Here is a 24,983-nt window from a genome sequence, read left to right as displayed (position 1 = left end):
TCACCCACCAAATCTCAGGCATGCTTCCTCATCACGCCTCTGCACCGATCACACCGCCAATTTGATTCACTGAGCAGCATAGCGCATGCGCGGCCATCTTGGTGCAGGAACAAAGTGAATGATGTCAATGTCTGGAACTGAACCCAGCCAGAGTCAGCACCTTCAGGGGAAGGGAACCAGTGAGTGTAGAACTGAACCCAGCCAGAGTCAGTACCTTCAGGTGAGGGGAACCAGTGAGTGTAGAACTGAACCCAGCCAGAGTCAGTACCTTCAGGGGAGGGGAACCAGTGAGTGTAGAACTGAACCCAGCCAGAGTCAGCACCTTCAGGTGAGGGGAACCAGTGAGTCTAGAACTGAACCCAGCCAGAGTCAGTACCTTCAGCGGAGGGGAACCAGTGAGTGTAGAACTGAACCCAGCCAGAGTCAGCACCTTCAGGTGAGGGGAACCAATGAGTCTAGAACTGAACCCAGCCAGAGTCAGTACCTTTAGCGGAGGGGAACCAGTGAGTGTAGAACTAAACCCATCCATAGTCAGTACCTTCAAGGGAGAGGAACCAGTGACAGTAGAACTAAACCCAGCCAGAGTCAGCATCTTCAGCGGTGGGGAAAGAGGGGAGGGACGGTGAGGACCCAGTGATTGTAGAAATGACACCAGCCAGAGACCGCCCCATCAGGGGAGCAGAGGTAGGGGAACCAGTGAGTGCGGAACTGAACACAGCCAGACTCAGCATCTTCAGGGGAGGTGGGGAACCAGTGAGTGTCGACCTGAACCCAGCCACAGTCAGAACATTCAGGGGAGGATAGGGACGGGAACCAGTGAGTGTAGAACTGAACCCAACCAGAATTGGTGGTGAAAACTGGGAGTGGAGGAGAAACAGGCTAGAAATGTGTGTTGATTTGGATTTCAGTGATGCAGGAGGGACAATGTGTGGGACAGGGATTTACAGCTTTGGAAAAAAAAAGAGAGGAAAGAATGTTCAATGGAAGCTAGATGTGTATATCCTGAATTTGTGTCTTGTACTGACAGTGATGAGTTTTGTTATCTCCTTTTACAGCATATTAGAAGGGGAGATTTTCAGACAGGAAACACAAACCAAACATCATGTCAAGATCTGACGGAGTCAATCGATTCATCGATTCATCGAATATAATCGGCTTTGAAAGTGGAAGGAGAAATGTTTGTCTGTTCCGTCGTTGCGAAAAGATTTCAAATATCTGTGTGACTGGAAAAGCACCGAGACACACACACCCGAGTGAGTGTTCCAGTGCACTGCCTGTGGAAAGAGCTTTAACCAGTTACACAGCCTGAAGAAACATTGCACCATTCACAGCGGGAAGAAACTGTAAACGTGTTGTGTGTGTGGGCGAGGCTTCAACTGATCGTCCAATCTGGAGAGTCACAAGGATACCCGCACCATGGAGAAACCGTGGAAATGTGGGGATTGTGGGAATGGATTCAGATCACCATCTGTCCTGGAAATTCATCAACACAGTCACACTGGGGAGAGGCCGTTCACCTGCTCAGAGTGTGGGAAGGGATTCACTTGTTCATCCAACCTGCTGGCACACCAGCGAGTTCACACTGGGGAGAGGCCGTTCACCTGCTATGAGTGTGGGAAGGGATTCACTCAGTCATCCCACCTGCAGTCACACCTGCGAGTACACACTGAGGAGAGGCCGTTCACCTGCTCGGAGTGTGGGAAGGGATTTACTTGTTCATCCAACCTGCTGGCACACCAGCGAGTTCACACTGAGGAGAGGCCGTTCACCTGCTATGAGTGTGGGAAGGGATTCACTTGTCATCCAACCTGCTGAGACATCAGCGAGTACACACTGGGGAGAGGCCGTTCACCTGCTCGGAGTGCGGGAAGGGATTCACTCAGGCATCCCACCTGCTGAAACACCAGCGAGTTCACAAGTGACTGCAGGAGTTGGATTCTGCTGTTATTGAGGCTGTTAATCACATCCCGACTGAACCATGTTCATTCTGACAGTTGGGGTTTGTCTCTGTTGATGTTAATAACCCGATAATTGGGCTGGACTTTAATATTCTGGATATATTGCTGATTGTGTTCTCAGGGCTGCAGTGTCCATTTAAGAAACACTGTGGGTTATCTTTCCCCTTAATTCAGCAATTCTCAACAGAAATTTACTTTGCAATAAATTTATGAACTTTTACTTTAACCCTAACTTGATCTTTGGTACAAAATCTACAATAGTTTGTGAAAGTTTCCACTGAATAAAATCTCCAATTGGAAAGAGCTTGCTGACAATTCTTAATGCCTTGCTCATTACACACAGTGGCCCCTCCATATCCACCAGAAAGAAGGGGAATGGGAATTGGTGGGGAATCAGTGTATCCAAATGTTGTTGTTCCCATCTGGGTGTATCAATCCTCTCGGCACGAGAATGGAGACAAGTCCAGACCAAAACTGTGCACAGTAGCCCAGGTGTGGTCTTACAGTTGTAGCAGGACTTCCCTACTTTTAGACTCCATCCCCTTTGCAATAAAGGCCAGCATTCAGTTTGCCTTCCTGATTATTGCTGTACCTGCATGCAAACATTTTGAGTTTCATGTACAAGAATCCCCAGATCTCTCTGTATAACAGCATTTTATAATCGTCCACATCTAAATAATAATTTTCTTTTTTTTTCCTACCAAAGGAAATCACCTGATATTTTACCACATTATCGTCCATCTGCCAGATTTTTGCCCACTCATTGAACCTATCTATATCCCTTTGTAGATTCTTTGCGTCCTCCTCACAACTTGATTTCCCACCTATCTTTGTACCATCGGCAAATTTGGCTATGTTACACTCGGTCCCTTCATCCAAGTCATTAATATAACTTGTAATTAGTTGAGGCCCCAGTACTTATCACTGTGGCACCCCACTAGTTACTGTTTGCCAACCTGAAAATGACCCATTTATCCGGACTCTCTGTTTTCTGTTAGTTCAGCAATCCTCTATCCATGCTGATATATTACACCCAACCCCGTGAGCTCTTAGCATGTGCAGTAATATTTTGTGTGGCACCTTATTGAATGCTTTCTGGAAATCAAAATATACAACATCAAGTGATTCTCCCTTATCCACTCTGCTCGTTACATCCTTAAACAACTACAGAAAATTTGTCAAACGTGATTTCCCTTTCATAAAACCATGCTAACTCTGCCTAACTGCAGTATGGTTTTCTAAATGTCCTGCTAGTACTTCCTTAATGATGAACTCGAGTATTTCCCACTGACAGATGGTAAGCTAACTGATGTATAGTTTCCTGCACTCTGTCTCCCTCCTTACTTGAATAGGCGTGTTACATTTGCAGTTTTCCAGTCCACTGGGACCTCTCCAGAATTCAGTGAATTTTGGTGGATTATAACCAATGCATGCACTATCTCTGCAACTCATTATTTTAAGACCCGAGGATGCATGCCATCAGGTCCAGAGGACTTGTACACCTTTAGTCACATTAGTTTGATTAGCACTTTATCTGTAGTGATAGTGATTGTTTTAAGTCATCCCCCCCACTCCCCCTCCGCAATAGCTCCTTGGTTATCAACTGTTGGTATGTTTTTAGTGTCCTCTACCGTGAAGCCTAATACAAAATATTTGTTCAAAATCTCTGCCGTTTCCGTGTTTCCCATTAGTAATTCTCCAATGTCATCCTCTAAGCGAGCAATGTTTACTTTAGATAATCATTTCCTTTTTATGTCCCTGTAGAAGCTCTTACTGTCTGTTTTTATATTTCTTGCTAGTTTGCTCTCATCTGCTATCTTCTCTGTCTTTTTCATTTTTTAGTTGTCCTTTGCAGATTTCTAAAAATTCCCAATCCTCTGGCCTTCCACTGTCCTTCACAACATTATCTGCCATTTTTTCCAATTTGATACCATCCTTTACTTCCATGACGACACTTGTTGCACACGTGATTGACCAGGACACGAGAAGTGTGGTTGTTCCACAACGACAGGGTTTCATCTGTTTCAACAGAAACAACTACACTGTGTTATTTCCAGAAATAATCCCCGCTGTCTGGCCTGAATGAATCCATGTCACTACCAAATGCTGCAATGTGTCCTCCACCCCACAGAGTTCCGTCTGTTTAAAGCCACGACAGAAATGTCCCATTTCCTCCTGGAGTTTGAGGGACATCAGCTTTAACAATGGGGCAGAGTTTCAGCCAATGAGCGAGATCCAGACCCAGCCCAGCCCACTGGGGGCTGCAACCTCCTGCCTGGTCCTCCAGCCCCGCCCCCACTCTCCCTATTGGTCGGGAGCTGCCGTCAATCAGCCGGGCAGTGTGAACTGAGCATGCACAGTGGGTGAGTCAGCAGGTGAGAGATGGGCGGAGGGAGGGAGCGGGTTAATAAAGAACGCGCTTATTTGTACTGCCAAAATGGCCGCCACGCCGCACCATTTGTCTATGATTGGTCCCTTGGAGGATAAGCCACACCCTGAGATTTCACTGGAATGTGTAACTGGAACCACCCATCCCAAGGTCTCACTGACTTTGCAAATTGTAACTTGATCCACTTTGAATTCCTGAAGTGACAAAGGACAGAGCTCCCCATAAGATAGCAAGGGCCAGCCAAAGTACCTTGCCCCCATCCCAGTGCATGCCTCCCCCAGCCGAAGTGCATTACCCCTGTCCCAGTGCATGACTCCCCCAGCCGAAGTGCATTACCCCAGTGCATGCCTACCCCAGTCAAAGTGCATTACCCCAGTTCCAGTACATGCCTCCCCCAGCAGAAGGGCTTTACCCCAGTCCCAATACATGCCTCCCCCAGCCGAAGTGCTTTACCCCAGTCCAAATACATGCCTCCCCCAGCCGAAGTGCTTTACCCAAGTCCCAATACATGCTTCCTCCAGCAGAAGGGCTTTATCGCAGTCCCAAGATATGCCTCCCCCAGCTGAATGCCTTACGCCAGTCCCAGTGCATGCCTCCCCCAGCAGAAGTGCCCGACACTCGTCCCATTGAATTGCTCCTCCCGCCGAAGTGTCTTACCACCGTCCAAGTATATGCCTCCCACAGCCAAAGTGCCTTACCCCAGTACCAGTATAAGCCTCCCCCAGCTGAAGTGCCTTACCCCAGTCCTAGTAAATGCCTCCCCCAGGCAAAGTGCCTTATCCCAGTCAGAGTGCATGCCTCCCCAGCCGAAGTGCCTTACCCCAGTCAGAGTGCATGCCTCCCCCAGCCGAAGTGCCTTACCCCAGTCAGAGTGCATGCCTCCCCCAGCCGAAGTGCCTTACCCCAGTCAGAGTGCAGGCCTCCCCCAGCCAAAGTGCCTTACCCTAGTCCCATTGCATTTCTACCTCATCCGAAGTGAGTGTCTTACCACCGTCCCAATATATGCCTCCCCCAGCCAAAGTGCCTTACCAAAGTTCAAGTGCATGCCTCCCCCAGCCGAAGTGCCTTACACCAGTCCTAGTGCATGCCTCCCACAACCAAAGTGCCTTTTCCCAGTCAGAGTGCATGCCTCCCCCAGCCGAAGTGGCTTACCCCAGTCCCAGTGCAGCCCTCCCCCACTCAAAGTGCCTTACCCCAGTTCCAGTGCATGCCTCCGCCAGCCGAAGTGCCTTTCCCCAGTCAGAGTGCATGCCTCCCCCAGCCGAAGTGGCTTACCCCAGTCCCAGTGCAGGCCTCCCCCAGCCGAAGTGCCTTTCCCCAGTCAGAGTGCATGCCTCCCCCTGCCGAAGTGGCTTAATCCAGTCCCATTGCATTTCTCCCTCATCCGAATTGTCTGACCACCGTCCCAATATATGCTCCCACTGCCGAAGTGCCTTACCTCAGTACCAGTATAAGCGTCCCCCAGCCAAAGTGCCTTACCTCGGTCCCAGTGCAAGCCTCCCCAACTGAAGACACATACTCCCCAGTCCCAGTATATGCCTCCCCCAGCTGAAGTGCCTTAACCCAGTCCGAGTACATGCCTCCCCCAGCCGAAGTGCCTTACCCAATTCCCAATATATGCTCCCCCAGCCGAAGTGCCTAACCCCAGTCCCAGTTCATGCCTCCCCCAGCTGAAGTGCCTTACACCAGTCCCAGTGAATGCCTCCCCCAGCCGAAGTGCCTTACCCAAGTCCCAATATATGCTCCCCCAGCCGAAGTGCCTAACCCCAGTCCCAGTTCATGCCTCCCCCAGCCGAAGTGCCTTACCCCAGTCAGAGTGCATGTCTCCCCCAGCTGAAGTGCCTTACACCAGTCCCAGTGAATGCCTCCCCCAGCCGAATTGCCTTACCCCAGTCCCTCTGTATCCCTCCCCAGATGATGTTCCTTACCCCAGTCAAAGTGCATGCCTCCCCCATTTGAAATGCATAACTGCAGTCCCAGTGTATGCCTCCACCAGTTGAAGTGCCTTAATCCAGTTCGAGTGCACACCTCTGCCAGCAGAAGTCCCTTACACCCGTGCCAGTGCAAGCCTCTCCCAGCCAAAGTACCTTGTCCCAGTCCCAGTATATGCCTCCAACAACCGAAGTGCCTTAAACCAGTCGCAGTTTATGCCTATCCCAGCCGAAGTGCATTACCCCAGTCTCAGTATATGCCTCCCCCAGCCGAAGTGCCTTAACCCAGTCACAGTACATGCCTCCCCCAGCCGAAGCGCCTCACCAAAGTACAAGTGCATGCCTTCCCCAGCTGTGGTGCCTTACCCCAGTCACAGTATGTGCCTCCCCCAGCCGAAGTGCCTGACCCCAGTCTCATTGCATGCCTCCCTCAGCCAAAGTGCCTTACCCCAGTCACAACATATGCCTCCGCCAGCCAAAGTGCCTTATCCCAGTCACAGTGCATGCCTCCCCCAGCTGAAGTGCCTTACCCCAGTCCAAGTATATGCCTCCCCCAGCCGAAGTGCCTTACAGCAGTCCCAGTGCAAGCCTCCCCCAGCCAAAGTGCCTTAACGCAGTCCAAGTGAATACCTCCCCCAGCCGACGTACCTTACCCCAGTCCCAGTTTATCCCTCCCTCAGTTGAAGTGCCTTACCCCAGTTCCAGTGCAGGCCTCCACCAGTTGAAGTGTCTTAGCCCAGTCCCAGTGTTAGCGTCCCCCAGTTGAAGTGCCTTACCACAGTCCCAGTGTATCCTTCCACCAGTTGAAGTGCCTTACCGCAGTCCCAGTGCATGTCTCCCCCAGTTGAAGTACATTACACAAGTCCCAGCTATCCCTCCCCCTGTTGAAGTGCGTTACCCAAGTCCCAGTGTATTCCTCCCCCAGCCGAAGTGCCTTACCCCAGTCCCACTGTATCCCTCCAGCCGTTGAAGTACATTACCCTAGACCCAGTGCATGCTTCCCCCAGCCGAAGTGCCTTACCCAAGTCACAATATATGCCTCCCCCTGCCGAAGTAGCCTTTCTCAGTGCAAATGCATGCCTCCGTCAGCCAAAGTACCCTACCCCAGTCCCAGTATATGCCTCACCCAGCCAAAGTGCCTTAAACCAGTCCCAGTGAATGCCTCCCCAAGCCAAAGTGCCTTACCCCAGTCCCAGTGTATCCCTCCATCAGATGAAGTGCCTTACTGCAGTCCCAGTGCATGCCTCTCCCAGTTGAAATGCATAACCGCAGTCCCAGTGTATGCCTCCACCAGTTGAAGTGCCTTACTCCAGTCCGAGTGCACACCTCTGCCAGCCGAAGTCCATTACATGCCTCTCCCAGCCAAAATGCCTTCTCCCAGTCCCAGTATGTGCCTCCAGCAACCAAAGTGCCTAAAAGCAGTCGCAGTTTATGCCTATCCCAGCCAAAGTGCCTTACCCCAGTCCCAGTGCATGCCTCCCCCAGCCGAAGTGCCTTGCCACAGTGTGACTGCATGCCACCCCCAGCCGAAGTACCCTACCCCAGTCCCAGTATATTCCCCACCAGCCGAAGTGCCTTACCCTAGTCCCAGTGCATGCCTCCCCCAACCGTAGTGCCTTACCCCAATCCCAGTGTATCCCTCCCCCAGTTGAAGTGCCTTAGCCCAGTCCCAGTTTATGCCTCCCCCATTTGAGGTGTCTTATTCAAGACCCAGTGTTGCCCTCCACAGTTGAAGTGCCTTTCCTCCAGTCCCAGGGAATCCCTCCCCCAGTTGAAGTGCCTTACCCCAGTCCCAGTGTATCCCTCCACCATTTGAAGTTCCTTACTGCAGTCCCAGTGTTAGCATCCCCCAGTTAAAGTGCCTTACCCCAGTGCCAGTGTATCCCTCCCTCATTTGAAGTGCCTTACCCCAGTGCCAGTGTATCTCTCCCTCAGTTGAAGTGCCTTACCACAGTGCCAGTGTATCTCTCCCTCAGTTGAAGTGCCTTACCTCAGTCCCAGTGTACCCCTCCCTCTGTTGAAGTGCCTTACCCCAGTCCCAGTGTCTGCCTCCCCCAGTTGAAGTACCTTGTTCCTGTCACAATGTATCCCTCCCCCAGTTGAAGTCCCTCACCTCAGTGGCAGTGTATCCCTCCCTCAGTTGAAGTGCCTTACCCCGGTCCAGTGTATCCCTTCCCCAGTTGAAGTGCCTTACCCCAGTCCCATTATATGCATCCCCCAGCCGTAGTATCTTACCCCAGTCCCAGGGTATCCCTCCCCAGCTGAAGTGCCTTAGCCCAGTCCCGGTGTAAGCCTCCCGCAGTTGAAGTGCCTTATTCCAGACCCAGTGTATCCCTCCCACAGTTGAAGTGCCTTTCCTCCAGTCACAGTGTATCGCTCCCCAGCTGAAGTTTCTTACTCCAGTGCCAGTTTATCCCTCCCCCAGTTGAAGTGCCTTACCCCAGTGCAATTTTATCCCTCCCCCAGTTGAAGTGCCTTACCCCAGTCCCAGTGCATGCCTTCTCAGCCAAAGTGCCCTACCCCAATCCCAGTATATGCCTCCCCCAGCTGTGGTGGCTGAACAGTTCAATATGAGAGCCACTGACTTGTCACAGATGGGACAGATAGTCGTTGAGTGAACGGGTGGGTGGGACTGGTTTGTGTACGCTCTTTCTGCTGCCTGCACTTGATTTCTGCATGCTCTCGGCGTTGAGACTCGAGGTGTTCAGAGAATTACTATCTCCTAAGCCTCATCATCATCATCATAGACAATCCCTCGAAATTGAGGAAGAATTGCTTCCACTCTAAAAGTGAGTTCTCAGGTGATTGTACAGTGCAATATGGGAATTATAGTCACTGTCACTGGTGGGACAGACAGTCGTTGATGGAAAGTCTGGGGGAGGAGTCTGCTTTGTCAGATGCTACCTTCGCTTGTTTTCTGCATGCTCTCGGCGATGAGACTCGAGGTGTGCAGCACCCTCCTGGATGCTCTTCCTTCGCTTATGGTGGACTTTGGCCAGGGATTCCAAGGTGCCTAATATCCTACTGACTATCCCAACCACTAACCCCAATCCTAACAAATAACTACAACCACTAAACCCTAAACCCGCGCCCAAACCCAGTCCCGAATCAAAGGTTGTTCACAGGGATCAGTGGAGGAGCTAAAGACCCGATAATGGAAGTACTTAAACAATTATCTTGATGCAAGAAATGCTGCAAGCTATGTTAGTAACAAGAAATTATATCAACAAAACTATTAAATCAGGAAAGACAGTTAAAAAGATCACACATTTCAAAGACGATGACATGTAGTAACCACATTCAAAAAGCGTTAAATAATGTACAAAATAATAGATTTCCAGTCTTAAGCAACATAGTTCTTTCAATGGTTGCTTGAAAGGAATATCATATGAGTGTAATGTGAAACATTCCGGTTCAGTTTCTGACACCCACAAGCCGTATACTCAAAGAGAACAACCTTGGGATTTGATATCATAAAAGATCAACTGGGGGAGAAGTGAAATAATCTACATTAAGAAAAGGCTTCAAAATGGAACAGTCGGTAACAGAACATTAATTAGTTATTATTATGGAGAAATCAAACATTCGACACACTGTCTTTGAACCAAGCTGATTTATTCAATATTTATAGAAATATAGAAACATAGAAAAGAGGTGCAGGAGTAGGCCATTCGGACCTTCGAGCCTGCAATGAGTACATGGCTGAACATGCAACTTCAGTACCCGCTTCCTGCTTTCTCACCATACCCCTTGATCCCCCTAGTAGTAAGGACTACATCTAATTCCTCTTTGAATATATTTAGTGAATTGGCCACAACAACTTTCTGTGGTAGAGAATTCCACAGGTTCACCACTCTCTGGGTGAAGAGGTTTCTCCTCATCTCGGTCCTAAATGGCTTTCCCTTATCCTAAGACTGTGACCCCTGGTTCTGGACTTCCCCAACATTAATAAGAACATAATAACAAAAGAACATAAGAATTAGGAACAGGAGTGGTCCATCTAGCCCCTCGAGACTGCTCCGCCACCCAACAAGATCACGGCTGATCTGGCCATGGACTCAGCTCCACTTATGCGCCCGCTCCCCATAACCCTTAATTCCCTGACTGGTTAAAAATCTATTGATCTGTGATTTGAATATATTCAATGAGCTAGCCTCAACTGCTTCCTTGGGCAGAGAATTCCACAGATTCACAACCCTCTGGGAGAACAAATTCCTTTTCAACTCGGTTCAAAAATGGCTTCGCCGTATTTTGAGGCTGTGCCCCATGTTCTAGTCTCCCCGACCAGTGCAAACAACCTCTCTGCCTCTATCCTGTCTATCCCCTTCATTATTTTAAATGTTTCTAGAAGATCACCACTCATCCTTCTGAACTCCAACGAGTTAAGACCCAGTCTACTCAATCTATCATCATAAGGTAACCCCCTCTTCTCCGGAATCAGCCAAGTGAATCGTCTCTGTACCCCTTCCAAAGTACTCCTTAAGAAAGGTGACCAAAACTGCACGCAGTACTCCAGGTGCGGCCTCACCAATACCCTGTACAGTTGCAGCAGGACCTCCCTGCTTTTGTACTCCAACCCTCTCGCAATGAAGGCCAACATTCCATTCGCCTTCCTGATTACCTGCTGCACCTGCAAACTAACTTTTGGGGATTCATGCACAAGGACGAGGCCGCGTGGCCTAATGGGAAAGGCGTCTAACTGCGATTGTATCTGCGATATTATCAGATGATTGCAGGTTCGAGTCCTACCGTGGTCAGTTAATTCGCTGCGTGAACTGTCATGTTTTTTATCCAAAAAGAGTTTCATGCACGAGGACCCCCAGGTCCCTCTGCACTGCAGCATGTTGTAATTTCTCCCCATTCAAATAAAATTCCATTTTACTGTTTTTTGTCCCAAGGTGGATGAACTCACATTTTCCGACATTGTATTCCATCTGCCAAACCTTAGCCCATTCGCTTAAGCAATCTAAATCTCTTTGCAGCCTCTCTGTGTCCTCACACAACCCGCTTTTCCACTAATCTTTGTGTCATCTGCAAATTTTGTTACACTACACTCTGTCCCTTCTTCCAGGTCATCTATGTATATTGTAAACAGTTGTGGTCCCAGCCCCGATCCCTGTGGCACACAACAAACCACCGATTTCCAACCCGAAAAGAACCCATTTAACCCGACTCTCTTCTTTCTGTTAGCCAGCCAATTCTCGATCCATGCTAATACATTTCCTCTGACTCCGCGTGCATTTAACTTCTGCAGTAACCTTTTGTGTGACACCTTATTGCATGCCTTTTGGAAATCTAAATCCATCGGTACAACTCTATCCATCATGCACTTTATATCCTCAAAGAATTCCAATAAATTAGTTACACATCATTTCCCCTTCATGAATCCATCTTGTGTCTGCTTGATTGCACTATCCCTATATAAATGTCCCGCTATTTCTTCCTTAATGATAGCTTCAAGCATTTTCCCCACGACAGATGTTAAACGAACCGGCCTATAGTTACCTGCTTTTTGTCAGCCCCCTTTTTTAAACAGCGGCCTTACATTAGCTGCTTTCCAATCCGATGGCACCTCCCCAGAATCCAGAGACTGTTGGTAGATTATAACGAAAGCATTTGCTATAACTTCCGCCATCTCTTTTAATACCCTGGGATGCATTTCATCAGGAGCAGGGGACTTGTCTACCTTGAGTCGCATTAGCCTGTCCAGCACTACCCCCTAGTGATAGTGATTATCTCAAGGTCCTCCCTTCCCACATTCCCGTGACCAGCAATTTTTGGCATGGTTTTTGTGTCTTCCACTGTGAAGATCGAAGCAAAAAACTGTTTAAGGTCTCAGCCATTTCCACATTTCCCGTTATTAAATCCCCTTTCTCATCTTCTGAGGGACCAACATTTACTTTAGTCACTCTTTTCAATTTTATATATCTGTAAAAGCTTTTACTATCTGTTTTTATGTTTTGCACAAGTTTACATTCGTAATCTATCTTCCCCTTCTTTATTGCTTTCTTAGTCATTCTTTGCTGTCGTTTAAAATTTTCCCAATCTTCTAGTTTCCCACTAACCTTGGCCAGCTTATACGCATTGGTTTTTAATTTGATACTCTCCTTTATTTCCTTTGTTATCCCCGGCTGGTTATCCCTTCTCTTACCACCCTTCTTTTTCACTGGAATATATTTTTGTTGAGCACTATGAAAGAGCTCCTTAAAAGTCCTCCACTGTTCCTCAATTGTGCCACCGTTTAGTCTGTGTTCCCAGTCTACTTTAGCCAACTCTGCCCTCATCCCACTGTAGTCCCCTTTGTTTAAGCATAGTACGCTCGTTTGAGACACTACTTCCTCACCCTCAATCTGTATTACAAATTCAACCATACTGTGATCACTCATTCCGAGAGGATCTTTTACTAGTAGATCGTTTATTATTCCTGTCTCATTACACAGGACCAGATCTAAGATAGCTTGCTCCCTTGTAGGTTCTGTAACATACTGTTCTAAGAAACAATCCAGTATGCGTTCTATGAATTCCTCATCAAGGCTACCCCGTGTGATTTGATTTGACCAATCGATATGTAGTTTAAAATCCCCCATGATTACTGCTGTTCCTTTTTCACATGCCTCCATTATTCCCTTGATTATTGTCCGCCCCACCATGAAGTTATTATTTGGGGGCCTATAAACTACGCACATCATTGACTTTTTCCCCTTACTATCTCTAATCTCCACTCACAATGATTCAACATTTTGTTCATTAGAGCCAATATCATCTCTCACAACTGCCCTGATATCATCCTTTATTAACAGAGCTAACACACCTCTTTTCCTTTCTTGTCTATCTTTCCGAATTGTCAGATACCCCTGCATGTTTAATTCCCAGTCTTGGCCACCCTGTAACCACGTTTCTGTAATGGCCACCAAATCATACCCATTTGTAATGCTTTGTGCCATCAACTCATTTACATTATTTCGAATACTTCGTGCGTTTTGGTAGAGATTTTTAATACTAGTTTTTAAACCATGATTTTTAGTTTTGACGCCTCCTGCAGCCCCTTTATATTCATACATATTGTCCCTTCTTATCACCTTGTGGTTTACACTTCCACCATTGCTAATCTGCTTTGTTGCCTCCTGGCTTTTGCATTCTTTCTTGGTGTTCTGTTCATCTGAGCTCTCACCCACTCTAACTAGCTCAGAGACCTCTCCTGGGTTCCCATCTCCCTGCCAAGCGAGTTTAAAGCCCTCCCAACTGTACTGTCAAAACCACCCGTGAGAACATTGGTCCCGTCGCTGTAGAGGTGTATCCTGTCCCGACTTGTACAGGGCCCACCTTCCCCAGAAGCGGTCCCAATTGTTCAGGAAACTAAAGCCCTCCCTCCTACACCAACGGGAGAGTCGAGAGCACCGGCTCCAACTGTCGCAGGAGAGAGAGTGGAGAGCACCAGCTCCAAGTATCACAGGACGAGAGAGTGGAAAGCACCAGCACCAACTTTCGCAGGATAGAGAGAGGAGAGCAACAGTTCAAACTAACACAGGACATTAATATAGAACATTAATCTCCAGCGCAGATATAGGGGTTATTAACATCAGCAGAAACAAACAATAACTGCCAGAATTAATATGGTTCAATGCCCAATGCAATCCCAGTAAATCCTATTCAATTCACCAACGCAGTGCAGCAATGGCGGCGTATTTACCCAATATGCAGCACGGGCAAGAAAATGCCGATCCCAGACGACAGGAGTTCAGTGCGCAGGCGCGTGTCCTGGCTGTGTTTGGAGCATGCGCGGCGAATGTAGTGGCGAAGGAGAAATGGGTTACATGCCCTCCGCAGAAGCGCTCAATTTGAGCGGGTGGAGGGGAGCAATGGACCAGCGGGTGGCGCGGGAGGCTTCATAAACCAGCGGTGCCCGCCGCCAGCCCGGAACAAAAACCAGAATATCGGCGGTTGCAGCTTCGGGTCTTTCTCCCGGTCACAGGCCCAGGCTAACGGCGGCCATCTTTGTGCAGGAAGCCGGCTTCAGCGCTCCGCCTTCTTGATTTGCTGAGTCGCACCGCGCATGCGCGGCCATCTTGGTTCAGGAACAAAGTGTCAGTGTCTGTTTCCAACCGGGTCCCAGTGGGAAAAGCAGTTTCTGAGATATTTCATTCTCACTCTCCACACCTCGAATTTCTCACCATCTCCCCTAAAGGCGATGCTTAGTACCGACCTTATGGTTTAAGTCCTACATAATTGTAACAGAGAAGGCCCAGAAATATACACTCCTTGCGTTAGAATCCCCATGTTCAGTCCCAGGGTTAGAATCCCCATCTCATCATTATCATAGGCAGTCCCTCGGAATCGAGGAAGACTTGCTTCCACTCCTGAAGTGAGTTTATTGGCGGCTGTACAGTCGAATACGAGAGCCACAGATTCTGTCACAGGTGGGACAGATAGTCGTTGAGGGAAGTGGTGGGAGGGACTGGTTTGCCGCACACTCTTTCCGCTGCCTGCGCTTGATTTCTGCATGCTCTCTGCATTGAGACTCGAGGTGCTCAGCGCCCTCCCGGAAGCACTTCCTCCACTTAGGGCGGTCTTTGGCCAGGACTCCTCGGTGTCAGTGGGAATGTCGCACTTTATCAGGGAGGCTTTGAGGGTGTCCTTGCAACGTTTCCGCTGCCCACCTTTGGCTCGTTTACCATGAAAGATCTCCGCATAGAGCACTTGCTTCGGGAGTCTCATGTCTGGCATGCAAACTAATTTGCCTGCCCAGCGGAGCTGATCGAGTGTGGTCAGTGCTTCAATGCTGGGGATGTTAGCCTAGACGAGCACACTGATGTTGATGTGCCTGTCATCCCAGGGGATTTGTAGGATATTGTGGAGACATCGTTGGTGATATATCTCCAGCGACTTGAGGTGTCTACTGTACATAGTCCATGTCTTGAGCCATTCAGGATGGTGGGTATTACTACAGCTCTGTAGACCATGAGCTTGGTGGTAGCTTTGAGGGCCTGGTCTTTGAGCACTCTTTTCCTCCGCTGGCTGAAGGCTGCACTGCCGCACTGGAGGTGGTGTTGAATCTTCTCATCAATGTCGGCTTTTGTTGATAGGATGCTCCCGAGGTATGGGAAATGCTCCATGTTGTCGAGAGTCATGCCATGGATCTTGATGACTGGGTGGCAGTGTTGCGCGTCGAGTACAGGCTGGTGGACGATCTTTGTCTTATGGATATTTAGCGTAAGGCCCAGGCTTTCGTGTTCCTCAGTAAATACATCGACTATATCCTGGAGTTCAGACTCAGAATGTGCACAGACGCAGGCGTTGTCCACATACTGTAGCTCAACAACAGAGGTTGGGGTTATCTTGGACTTTGTACCAGAGGCGGCAAAGATTAAACAGCTTCCTGCTGGTTCTGTAGTTTTGTTCCACTCCAGTAGGGAATTTGTTGACTGTGAGTTAGAGCGTGGCAGTGAGGAAGATTGAGAAGAGGATGGGAGCGATGACGCATCCCTGTTTGACCCCGGTCCGGACGTGGATTGGGTCTGTAATGGATCAGTTGGTAAGGATTATGGCCTGCATGTCATCGTCGAGCAGGCGAAGGATGTTGACAAATTTTTGAGGGCATCCGAAATGGAGGAGGATGCTCCATAGAGCCTCATGGTTCACAGTGACAAATCCCTTTGGAAGGTTGAAAAAGCCCATGTATAACGGCTGGCGCTGGTCCCTGCATTTTTCCTGCAGCTGTCGCGCTGCAAAGATCATGTCTGATGTGCCCCGTGGGGCACTGTGACTCCAGGAGGAGCTCCTCAGCCACAGGGAGAAGACGGTTGAAGAGGAATCTGACAATAACTTTCCCAGTGGCTGATTAGCAGGGAGATTCCTCTGTAGTTGCTGCAGTTGGACTTGCCCCCTTTTTTAAAGATGGTCACGATCACTGCATCTCTGTGATCTCCCGTCATGCTCTCCTCCCTCCAGATGAGCGAGATGAGGTCATGTATCCATGCTAACAGTACATCTCCGCCATGCTTTAGCGCCTCAGTAGGGATTCCATCCGCTCCCGTAGCCTTGTTGTTCTTGAGCTGCCTTATGGCTTTTCCTACCTCATGCAACGTTGGTGTTTTACTGAGGTGGTGGCGGGACGCATGCTGTGGGATGGAGTCGAGAACACTCGAGTCAAAGTCAGAATCTCGATTGAGGAGATCTTCGAAGTGCTCTTTCCAGCGGGCCTCGACAACCTCGGTGTACTTGATGAGTGTTTCTCCATTCTTGGCCAGCAGTGGGGTGGGGCCTTGGGAGTTTGAACCGTAGGTGGCCTTGACTGATATGAAGAATCCTCGCACATCATGGCTGTTGGCCAGTTATTGTATCTCCTGTGCTTTCTCCATCCACCAGCTGTTCTTTAGGTCTCAGGTTTTTTGTTGGATCTCAGCTTTGAGCCGCCTGTAATGTTGCTTTGCTGCTCCTGAGTTGGGTTGTTGCTTGAGGCTCAGAAATATTAATTCTTGGATCACCTGATAATTCTCATCAAACCAGTCCTGGTGTGTTCTGGTTGAATGGCCAAGTGTCTCTTCACAGGCACTGGTTATGGAGGCCTGGAGGGCAGACCAAGCGCTGTGGGCATTCAGCATCTCAGCGTCATCAAGACACGACAGGTTAGCTCTGAAGCGTTGGCTGTATAGGGCTCTCTTAGCTGGGTCTTTAAGTGCCCCGGCATTGACTTTCTTGTGGCACTGCTTCTACTGTCCCCTCCGCTTTGGGGCTATGTTAATGTCGATGATGGATCAGGCGGTCGTCCGTCCAGCAGTCGTCAGCTCCTGTCATGGCGCGGGTGATTCGCACACCCTCACGATCCCTGGCTCGGACGATGACATAGTCGAGCAGGTGCCAGTGTTTGGAGCGAAGGTGTTGCCACGATGCCTTGTATTTGTCCCTCTGGTGGAACAAGGTGTTGGTGATGAGAAGTTCATGTTCTTGACATTTTGTCAGGATTAGGGTACCACTGGAGTTGGCCTTCCCTACCCCCTCACTGCCAATCATGCCACCCCAGAGGACTGTGTCTTTGTCGACCCTGGCGTTGAAGTCACCTAAGAGGATCAGTTTGTCACCTGCAGGGACGCAGGACAGGGATGTTTCGAGGTTGGAATAAAAACCCTCTTTGGTCTCCTCTATTGAATCGACTGTTGGGACATACGCACCGATGACTGTTGCGCATTGGTTCCGGAATAGAAAATAGGTGCAGGAGCAGGCCATTCAGCCCTTCTAGCCTGCACCGCCATTCAATGAGTTCATGGCTGAACATGAAACTTCAGTACCCCCTTCCTGCTTTCTCGCCATAACCCTTGATCCCCCGAGTAGTAAGGACTTCATCTAACTCCCTTTTGAATATATTTAATGAATTGGCCTCAACTACTTTCTGTGGTTGAGAATTCCACAGGTTCACCACTCTCTGGGTGAAGAAGTTTGGGTGAGTTGAAGAGTCAAGAGGCGTTTGTTAACCCCACAGGGGGTGTCCTTGTGGCTGTCGACCAGCTCATTTTGATGGCGAAGCCGACTTTATGAAGGTGGAGTTCTTCCTCTCTTTTCTTTTCCAGAAAAAGGTGTAACCTCCATCTTGTTCCTTGAGCTGGCCTTCCCCTGCCTGCCGGATCTCGCTTAGGGTGGCGATGTCGATGTCAAAGCTTCTATGTTCCCGGGCAATTATGGTGGTGTGGCATTCTGGCCTGTTGCTGTTGGAGTTGTACAATGGAAGTCCTGACGTTTCAGGTCCATAACTTCATGTTAACGGAGTGGAAGATGCCTGTGTGTGAGTTCATTCAACGTGGGGTGGCATAGCTGAGCAAGGTCTTGGTCCAGTGGCAAGGGATCCAAGACGACTGGAGACCAGGCACTTCTGTATGAGCCTAATTGCCGAAGGTGAAATGTTGGCTGCAAGCTCGGTGCTGAGTTGCACCCTTGTTGGTAAGTGGTCCGAGGCTTGGTTCGGGGCAGGCATTAGGAAGTCAGTTGTCCGCTGGAGTTCCAAGTGGGAGGCCAGCAAGGAGTAGGAGGGTGAAAGAATCATAGCCAGGCCACCAGCCATCGATGAGGAGAGACATGTAGGCCCGCTGCTGGAGGGATGAAAACCCGCCGCTGGAGGGATGTAGGCCCGCCGCAGGAGGGGCCGGGTGATGTCACGGTCGCTGGGTCGGAGGCACACCTGCTTGCTGGGCGTCGTCGTGAGTAACCTGGTTTCAAATGGCTGAAAATGATGCTAATAAAACACATCAAACTATTTTCTATTTAGATTGGGGTACAGTATTCAATTGCTTAATAAAACATTTTTAAAATAAAATTATTCTTAAACGTTCCTCCACGTTGTTTAAAAGTTTCTTCAGAAGTTTTAAAAGTTTCTCCCGGAGTTTTAAAAAAGGTTTTCCAAGTTATTTAAAATTTTCTCCAGAGGTTTCAAAAATTTCCCCAAGTTGTTTAAAAGTTTCTCTTGAAGTTTTAAAAATTTTCACAAGTTGATTAAAAGTTTAAAATGAAAGTCAGTAGTAAGCTACCTGCCTTCATAGTGTTCCATGGTGCTGCCATCCCTCTGCAGCTGCACAAAGCCCTTGCTAGACCACACCTGGAGCACTGCGGGGAAGTAGAGGCTCAGTGATCTCTGAAGGGGGCCCGAATGCCTGGACGCCATGTACATTCCCAGTGTTAGAATCCCCATGTACAATGCCAGCGTTAGAATCCCCATATACAGTCCCACAGTTAGATTCCCCATGTACTCTCCTAGGGTTAGAATGCCCACATACTCGCTCAGGGATAAAATCCCCATGTACAGTCCCAGGGTTAGAATCCCCATTTACAGTGCCTGGGCTAGAACCCCCATGTATGGCCCCAGGGTTAGAATCCCCATGTATTCTCCCAATGTTAGAATGCCCAAGTACTCTCCCAGGGTTCGAATCCCCATGTGCAGTCCCAGGATTGGAATCCCAATGTACAGTCTCGGGTTTGGAATCCTGTGACTACACAGATGAAGAGAAAAATTGAGGCCTTGAATCTGAGTTGGGGAAAAATCATAGAAACATGATTAAATTTCTATCCTAAACTATTTGAAATCAAATCAAATGAATTTTTGCAATTAACACATTACTTTCATGCCAAATGGGAAACAAGTGAAGTGTGGGCTGTGCAGGACTGTTTGCGCCCGGTTACACGGCATGTCCCTGGCTCTCCACTGTAAATGCACTTCTTTAGGTTCACAGTCTCATTGACACATCCAAATGACTAGATGGACCTCGCCCTTTAAAGCACATCAGAGAAATATCAGCATTTGATGTTTAATTTGCTGAACCTTTATAAAACACTGGTTAGGCCTCAGCTGGAGAATTGTGTTCAAGTTTGGGCTCCAAACTTTCATAATGATGGCAAGCTTTTAGAGAAGGTGCAGAAGGAATGGTGCCAGGGAGATGGGACTTCCGTGATGTGGAGAGCCTGGTGAAGTTTTCTCCAGAGAGCAGGAAAGGGTAAAAGGAGATTTGATGGAGATGTACAAAAATATGAACGATTTAGATAGAGTAAATATGGAGAAAGTGTTTCCAGTGGCATGAGGGAACGTAACCAGAGGAGCCAAACTTCCGATGATTGGCAAAATAACGAGAGGTGAGATGTGGGATCATTTGTTACTCAGCAAATTGTTCCAATCCAGATTGAACGGTCTGAAAGGGTGGTGAAAGCAGATTGAATTATAACTTTTAAAAGGGAATTGGATAAATACTTGCTGGGAAAAATATATCAAGTAATGGGTAAAGAGCAGAGGAGTGAGACTCATTGAACAGCTCCACCAAAGAGCCGGCACAGACAGGATGGGCTGCATGGCCTCCTGTGCCGTACTCTCTGTGACAATGGCAGATGATCTTACCCAGAGTGCTCCGCCTGGCAGAATACACCCTATCTCCATCAGCAGGGGGGCAACGTGGGTAGGCCTGGTCCCTGGAGAGCCGGGGACTGATTGGAGCGAGCATGGCATCAGCATCACCAAGTGTGGCTCTCAGGCCCCAGGCAACACCGAGTGTGACTCTCAGTCCCGGGCAGCACCGATTGTGGCTCCCAGGCCTCATGCAACAGGCCCCATGCATCATAGAGTGCGGCTCTCAGGCCCCGGTCAACACCGAGAGTGGCTCTCAGGCCCCGGGCAACACCGATTGCGGCTCTCAGCCTGCGTGTCAAAGCCTCCGGGCCAGGCACCAGCAAACCCCAGGGGCAGTGCCTCCCCCACACCATGAAATACAGCATGCCCAGCAATTCCAAGCCGCTCCGTATCAGGGTGGGTGCTGGATGCGGAAGTCACTCCCTGGTCTCCTGAACAGTATAGTATTCGGCAGTCCCTTGAATCGAGGATGACCCACTTCCACACCAAAAAGGGATGAGTTCACAGATGTTTCAATATGAGACTTGATATTCCAGGTCCCGAACTACATATTGAAGGGTGGGAGATGCCTGTGCGTGGATTCTTTTAACGCGTGTGTCCGTTGCATACCAGCCACCACACGGGCTGGACAGAGTGAGGTCTTGGTCCAGTGGCAACGGTTAACCAAGACGACTGGAGACCAAGTTCCGCTGCGCAGACCTGGTGCACATACTCCTACTGCCCATAGATCGCAGTGTGGTCTGGCCCATGCTGTCCCTGGGCCCTTGCCTATCCCGGGCCCCGAACTCGCGCCTCTTGTTGCCCCAATCTCTCCGCCCCAAACTCTTGTCTCTTGTGGGGCCCAATCTCTCCGCCCCGAACTCTCGCCTTTCGTGGGCCCCAATCTCTTCCCCCCCTGAACTCTCGCCTCTCGTGGGGCCCAATCTCACCGCCCAGAACGCTCGCCGCTTGTGGGCCCCAATCTCACCGCTCCGATCCCTCACCTCTCCTGGGCCCCAATCTCTCCGCCCTGAACTCTCATCTCTCCTTGGCCCCAATCTCTCCTCCCCGAACACTCACCTCTCCTTGGCCCCAATCCCTCCATTTCGAACACACACCTCTCCTTGGCCCCAATCTGTCCATTCCGAACTCTTCCCTCTCCTTGGCCCGAATCTCTCAGCCCCCAACTCTCGCCTCTTGTGGGCCACAATCTCTCAGCCCCGATCTCCCGGTGCTACTCCACCCCGACCTCACCACTCCTCTGCTGCTTGCCGCACCACCTGCTGTACATGGGCCATTCTGATGATCCTGTCCATGCTCCAATCGCTGACCTGGATTCCGGTACAAAGCCAAATCTAGAATCTCAATTCTACAAATCGAGGGCAATTTAGAATAAATCGCCTCTCAACTATGCTGCAAATATTAGAAAGACGCTTTGGATACCTGGTCTCCTGTGTGGGTCTGTTTGTTGCATCTGTTTGAGCTGGAGTGGAGATGGAGGAGAAGCTGCTGGGTTTCACCCCCAGTATTTCTGGGCCCAGTGGGACCAACAATTCCACATGTGGGGCTATCAATGGAGGTGGGTTCCGTTTCCTGAAGGACATTAATGAACCAGTTGGGTTTTACCACAAACTGCAACTTTCATGGTTACTATTTGTAGTGCTGGTGCCAGAAATTACCAAGTTCATTAAGTTCAATTTCTCAAAGTGCCTTTGTGTTTTTGAGGATTCTCTCTCATCCACCCTTTTTCTTGACTCAAATTCACTTTACAGGGTATTAAAAGGGGAGGATTTATCGACCGGAGGCTCAAACATCACATTAACATCTGACGAAGTCACTGGATTCATCGGGAATGGAATATCATCCAGCAACTTTGGATGCAAAAAGCACTGTTCATAGCGGGGAGAAAGTGTACACATGCTCTGTGTGTGGACAAAGCTTCAGCCGATCATCCAACCTGGAGAGACACAAGCGCAGTCACACTGGGGAGAAATTGTGTAAATGTGGGGACTGTGGGAAACGTTTCAACTACCCGTCCCAGCTGGAAACACACCAGCGAGTTCACACTGGGGAGAGGCCGTTCACCTGTTCCGTGTGTGGGAAGGGATTCACTCAGTCATCCGCCCTGCTGACACACCAGCGAATTCACACTGGGGAGAGGCCGTTCAGCTGCTCTGAGTGTGGGAAGGGATTCAATGAGTCATCCAACCTGCTGGCACACCAGCGAATTCACACCGGGGAGAGGCCGTTCACCTGCTCTGAGTGCGGGAAGGGATTCATTCAGTCATCGCACCTGTTGAGGCACGAGCGAGCTCACACTGGGGAGAGGCCATTCACCTGCTCTGAGTGTGGGAAGGGATTCACTCAGTCATCCCACCTGTTGAGGCACCAGCGAGTTCACAAATGACTGTAGGGGTTGGATTATGCTGTTATTGCTGCTGTTAATCACAACCCAACTGAACCATGTTCATTCTGACAATTGGGGTTTGTTTCCACTGATGAAAACTCCTTTAACTGGACTGGAGTTTAATATTCGGGATAATGACAAATAAATTCGTGTTGCTTTCAACACATTGCTGCAGGCTTTTCTCTTTCCCACCCGAGTGTTTAGCATCATCTGGCTGGAGCTCAGAGAGGACAATCTGGGGGGAGGATCAGATGGGTGAAGAACTTCAGCATGGACACAGCTCTTCAGGGTCACACTGAGAGCGGCAAATGCACTTTGTTCTTTCTCATCTCTCTTCACTGACAGCAACCCGTGCGGGTTAATCTTGACAGTGTAAGGTGCGGATGATATCCACCCAAGGGTACTAAAAGAGATGGGATGGGTGCTCTGCCAGCCTCTTGCCCATATCGCCAACAGCTCAGTGGATTCATGGGTTGTTCCCTGAGATTGGAAGGTAGCACATGTAGTTCCCATTTTTAAATTGTGCACAAGTCAGAGCTCGGAAACTGAAGGTCCATCAACGTGACCTCGATCACTGGGAAGGTGCTTGAAGGGATCCTGAGAGATGCTGTTTTCCATCATGGGGAAAGGGAAGGGGCCATTAGAGATACTGAACATGGATTCCGGTAAACATGGTCACGTCTTACAAACTATCTTGAGTTTGTAAATAAGTTGTTAGGTTGGTGGATGGGGGAATCCGGTTGACATTGTCGACCTCAGGGTGTCAAACTCATTTTCTAGGCTGGGCCTGAACCAATATCCTGGCACTTGGCATGGGACACATTCAGCAAAAGCCACTAAAATAGGAATAATTGAAGATAAACTACATCAGAATTTACATTTAGATTTTATTTACTGCCGCTGCTCCCAATCCCTGGCACCTCTTAGCTTGAGCATTCATGAACTAACCCTGCTCAAACCATAAGCACAAGGATATCGGTGCATGGTTCTGCCTGTGACCACAGGGCTGTGTCACTGCCACACACAGATACCGTTTCCTTGTTTCACATCTGAATACAAACACCATCACTTCACACATCCCCTTACTACACAATTGTAGCAGACATGAGCAAGGACGTGAGGCTTATTAAAAGACACATTTCATTACAGCAAAGGTTACACTGGGAAAAATGTTCAGTTATTTTCCATTACAGGCAAAATTCCGGACAAACCAGCAGCACACTGGCACCTGAACAGTGTCTCATCGGCCTACAGGCTTTTATTAAATAGATTTTCTGCCTGGATATAAACTTAAACCAGCATTGCAGGCGTGATGCTCTATTCACACATTGAAGGGGAGAGCGATGCTGTGGGGCACACGCTAAGTCTAGCAGCTGAAAGTGATTGACAGACTGGGTTTTGTGTTTAGTGATCCCGGGCGTGTTACCAATACCGGCAAAGATGAAGCCCATGGAATAAAAGAGACAGTGGATACTGTCTCACTGTGAGCGAGTCAGAATGAGAAGCTTTAACAACAGCTGATGTTTCACAAAGGGAGACCTCACCAGACCAAAGGACATTGGTGGTGTTTAATGGGCTGTTTGTGTCACTGGGCTACAGGATGCTATTTGTGACAGAAGGAAAGCTGGTCACAGCAAACAAACAGTTTACCGGCCTGTCCAGGGCCCACTCTGACCCCCACCTTCTCTCCCTCACTATTGATGGACACTGCTGCAGTAATTCTGACCTTTCCTCTCTTGTCCCTCCTACACCCCTAATACACAGCCCGACACAATCTCCCTCCTCACTGTGCTGGAATCCACACAAGTCTCCCCATCGGCTCCTTCTGCTCTCCCTCGATCCTGAAACTACAGAACTCACTGATCCCTCCTGAAGTCTACAGGCTCTAAAACTGAAGCTTGATGGCCCTCAGTCCTCACTCCTTGATTTACCTCCCCTTCTCTCCTCCTCTTTCCTCCTTGGTTGTGATCCACACTCTGGGCCTTGGGCCTTCCCCAGGGATTCTCAGTATGAAAAGGAGGATGTGAGTTGAGACAGGATGTCCCAGCTCTCCACCTTTAAAGGGACAAGGAGAGGACCAGCTGGGCTGAATGGCCCTGCTTTATGACATCATTGCAGTGCCTAGCAACCACCCTCCCTGAGCCCTGCTCATTATGGGCTGGGTTGAGCTCAGTGCTGTTGCAGGAAGGGAAACAGGAGCAGGATTCGAGCCGTGTGGATCCCAGGATTAATGGGGAGAGTTACAGGATCAAATTATACCTTATTGAGTGAGAAATGTCAGTGTCCCGGACACTCCCTGTCCCTCAGTATCTGTGTCGGGGAGCGACCGATGGGTTCACTCTGTATCTGACTCGTGCTGTGCCCGACTGGAGAGTGTTTGATGCTGACATGGGCTGCTCAGCTCGATGAGCGCAACATTTAACCCAAAGATGATCAGATA

The sequence above is a fragment of the Pristiophorus japonicus genome, unplaced genomic scaffold, assembly GCF_044704955.1.
Source record: "Pristiophorus japonicus isolate sPriJap1 unplaced genomic scaffold, sPriJap1.hap1 HAP1_SCAFFOLD_629, whole genome shotgun sequence".
NCBI classification, from domain to species: domain Eukaryota; kingdom Metazoa; phylum Chordata; class Chondrichthyes; family Pristiophoridae; genus Pristiophorus; species Pristiophorus japonicus.
Note: the sequence above shows the minus strand (reverse complement) of the source record.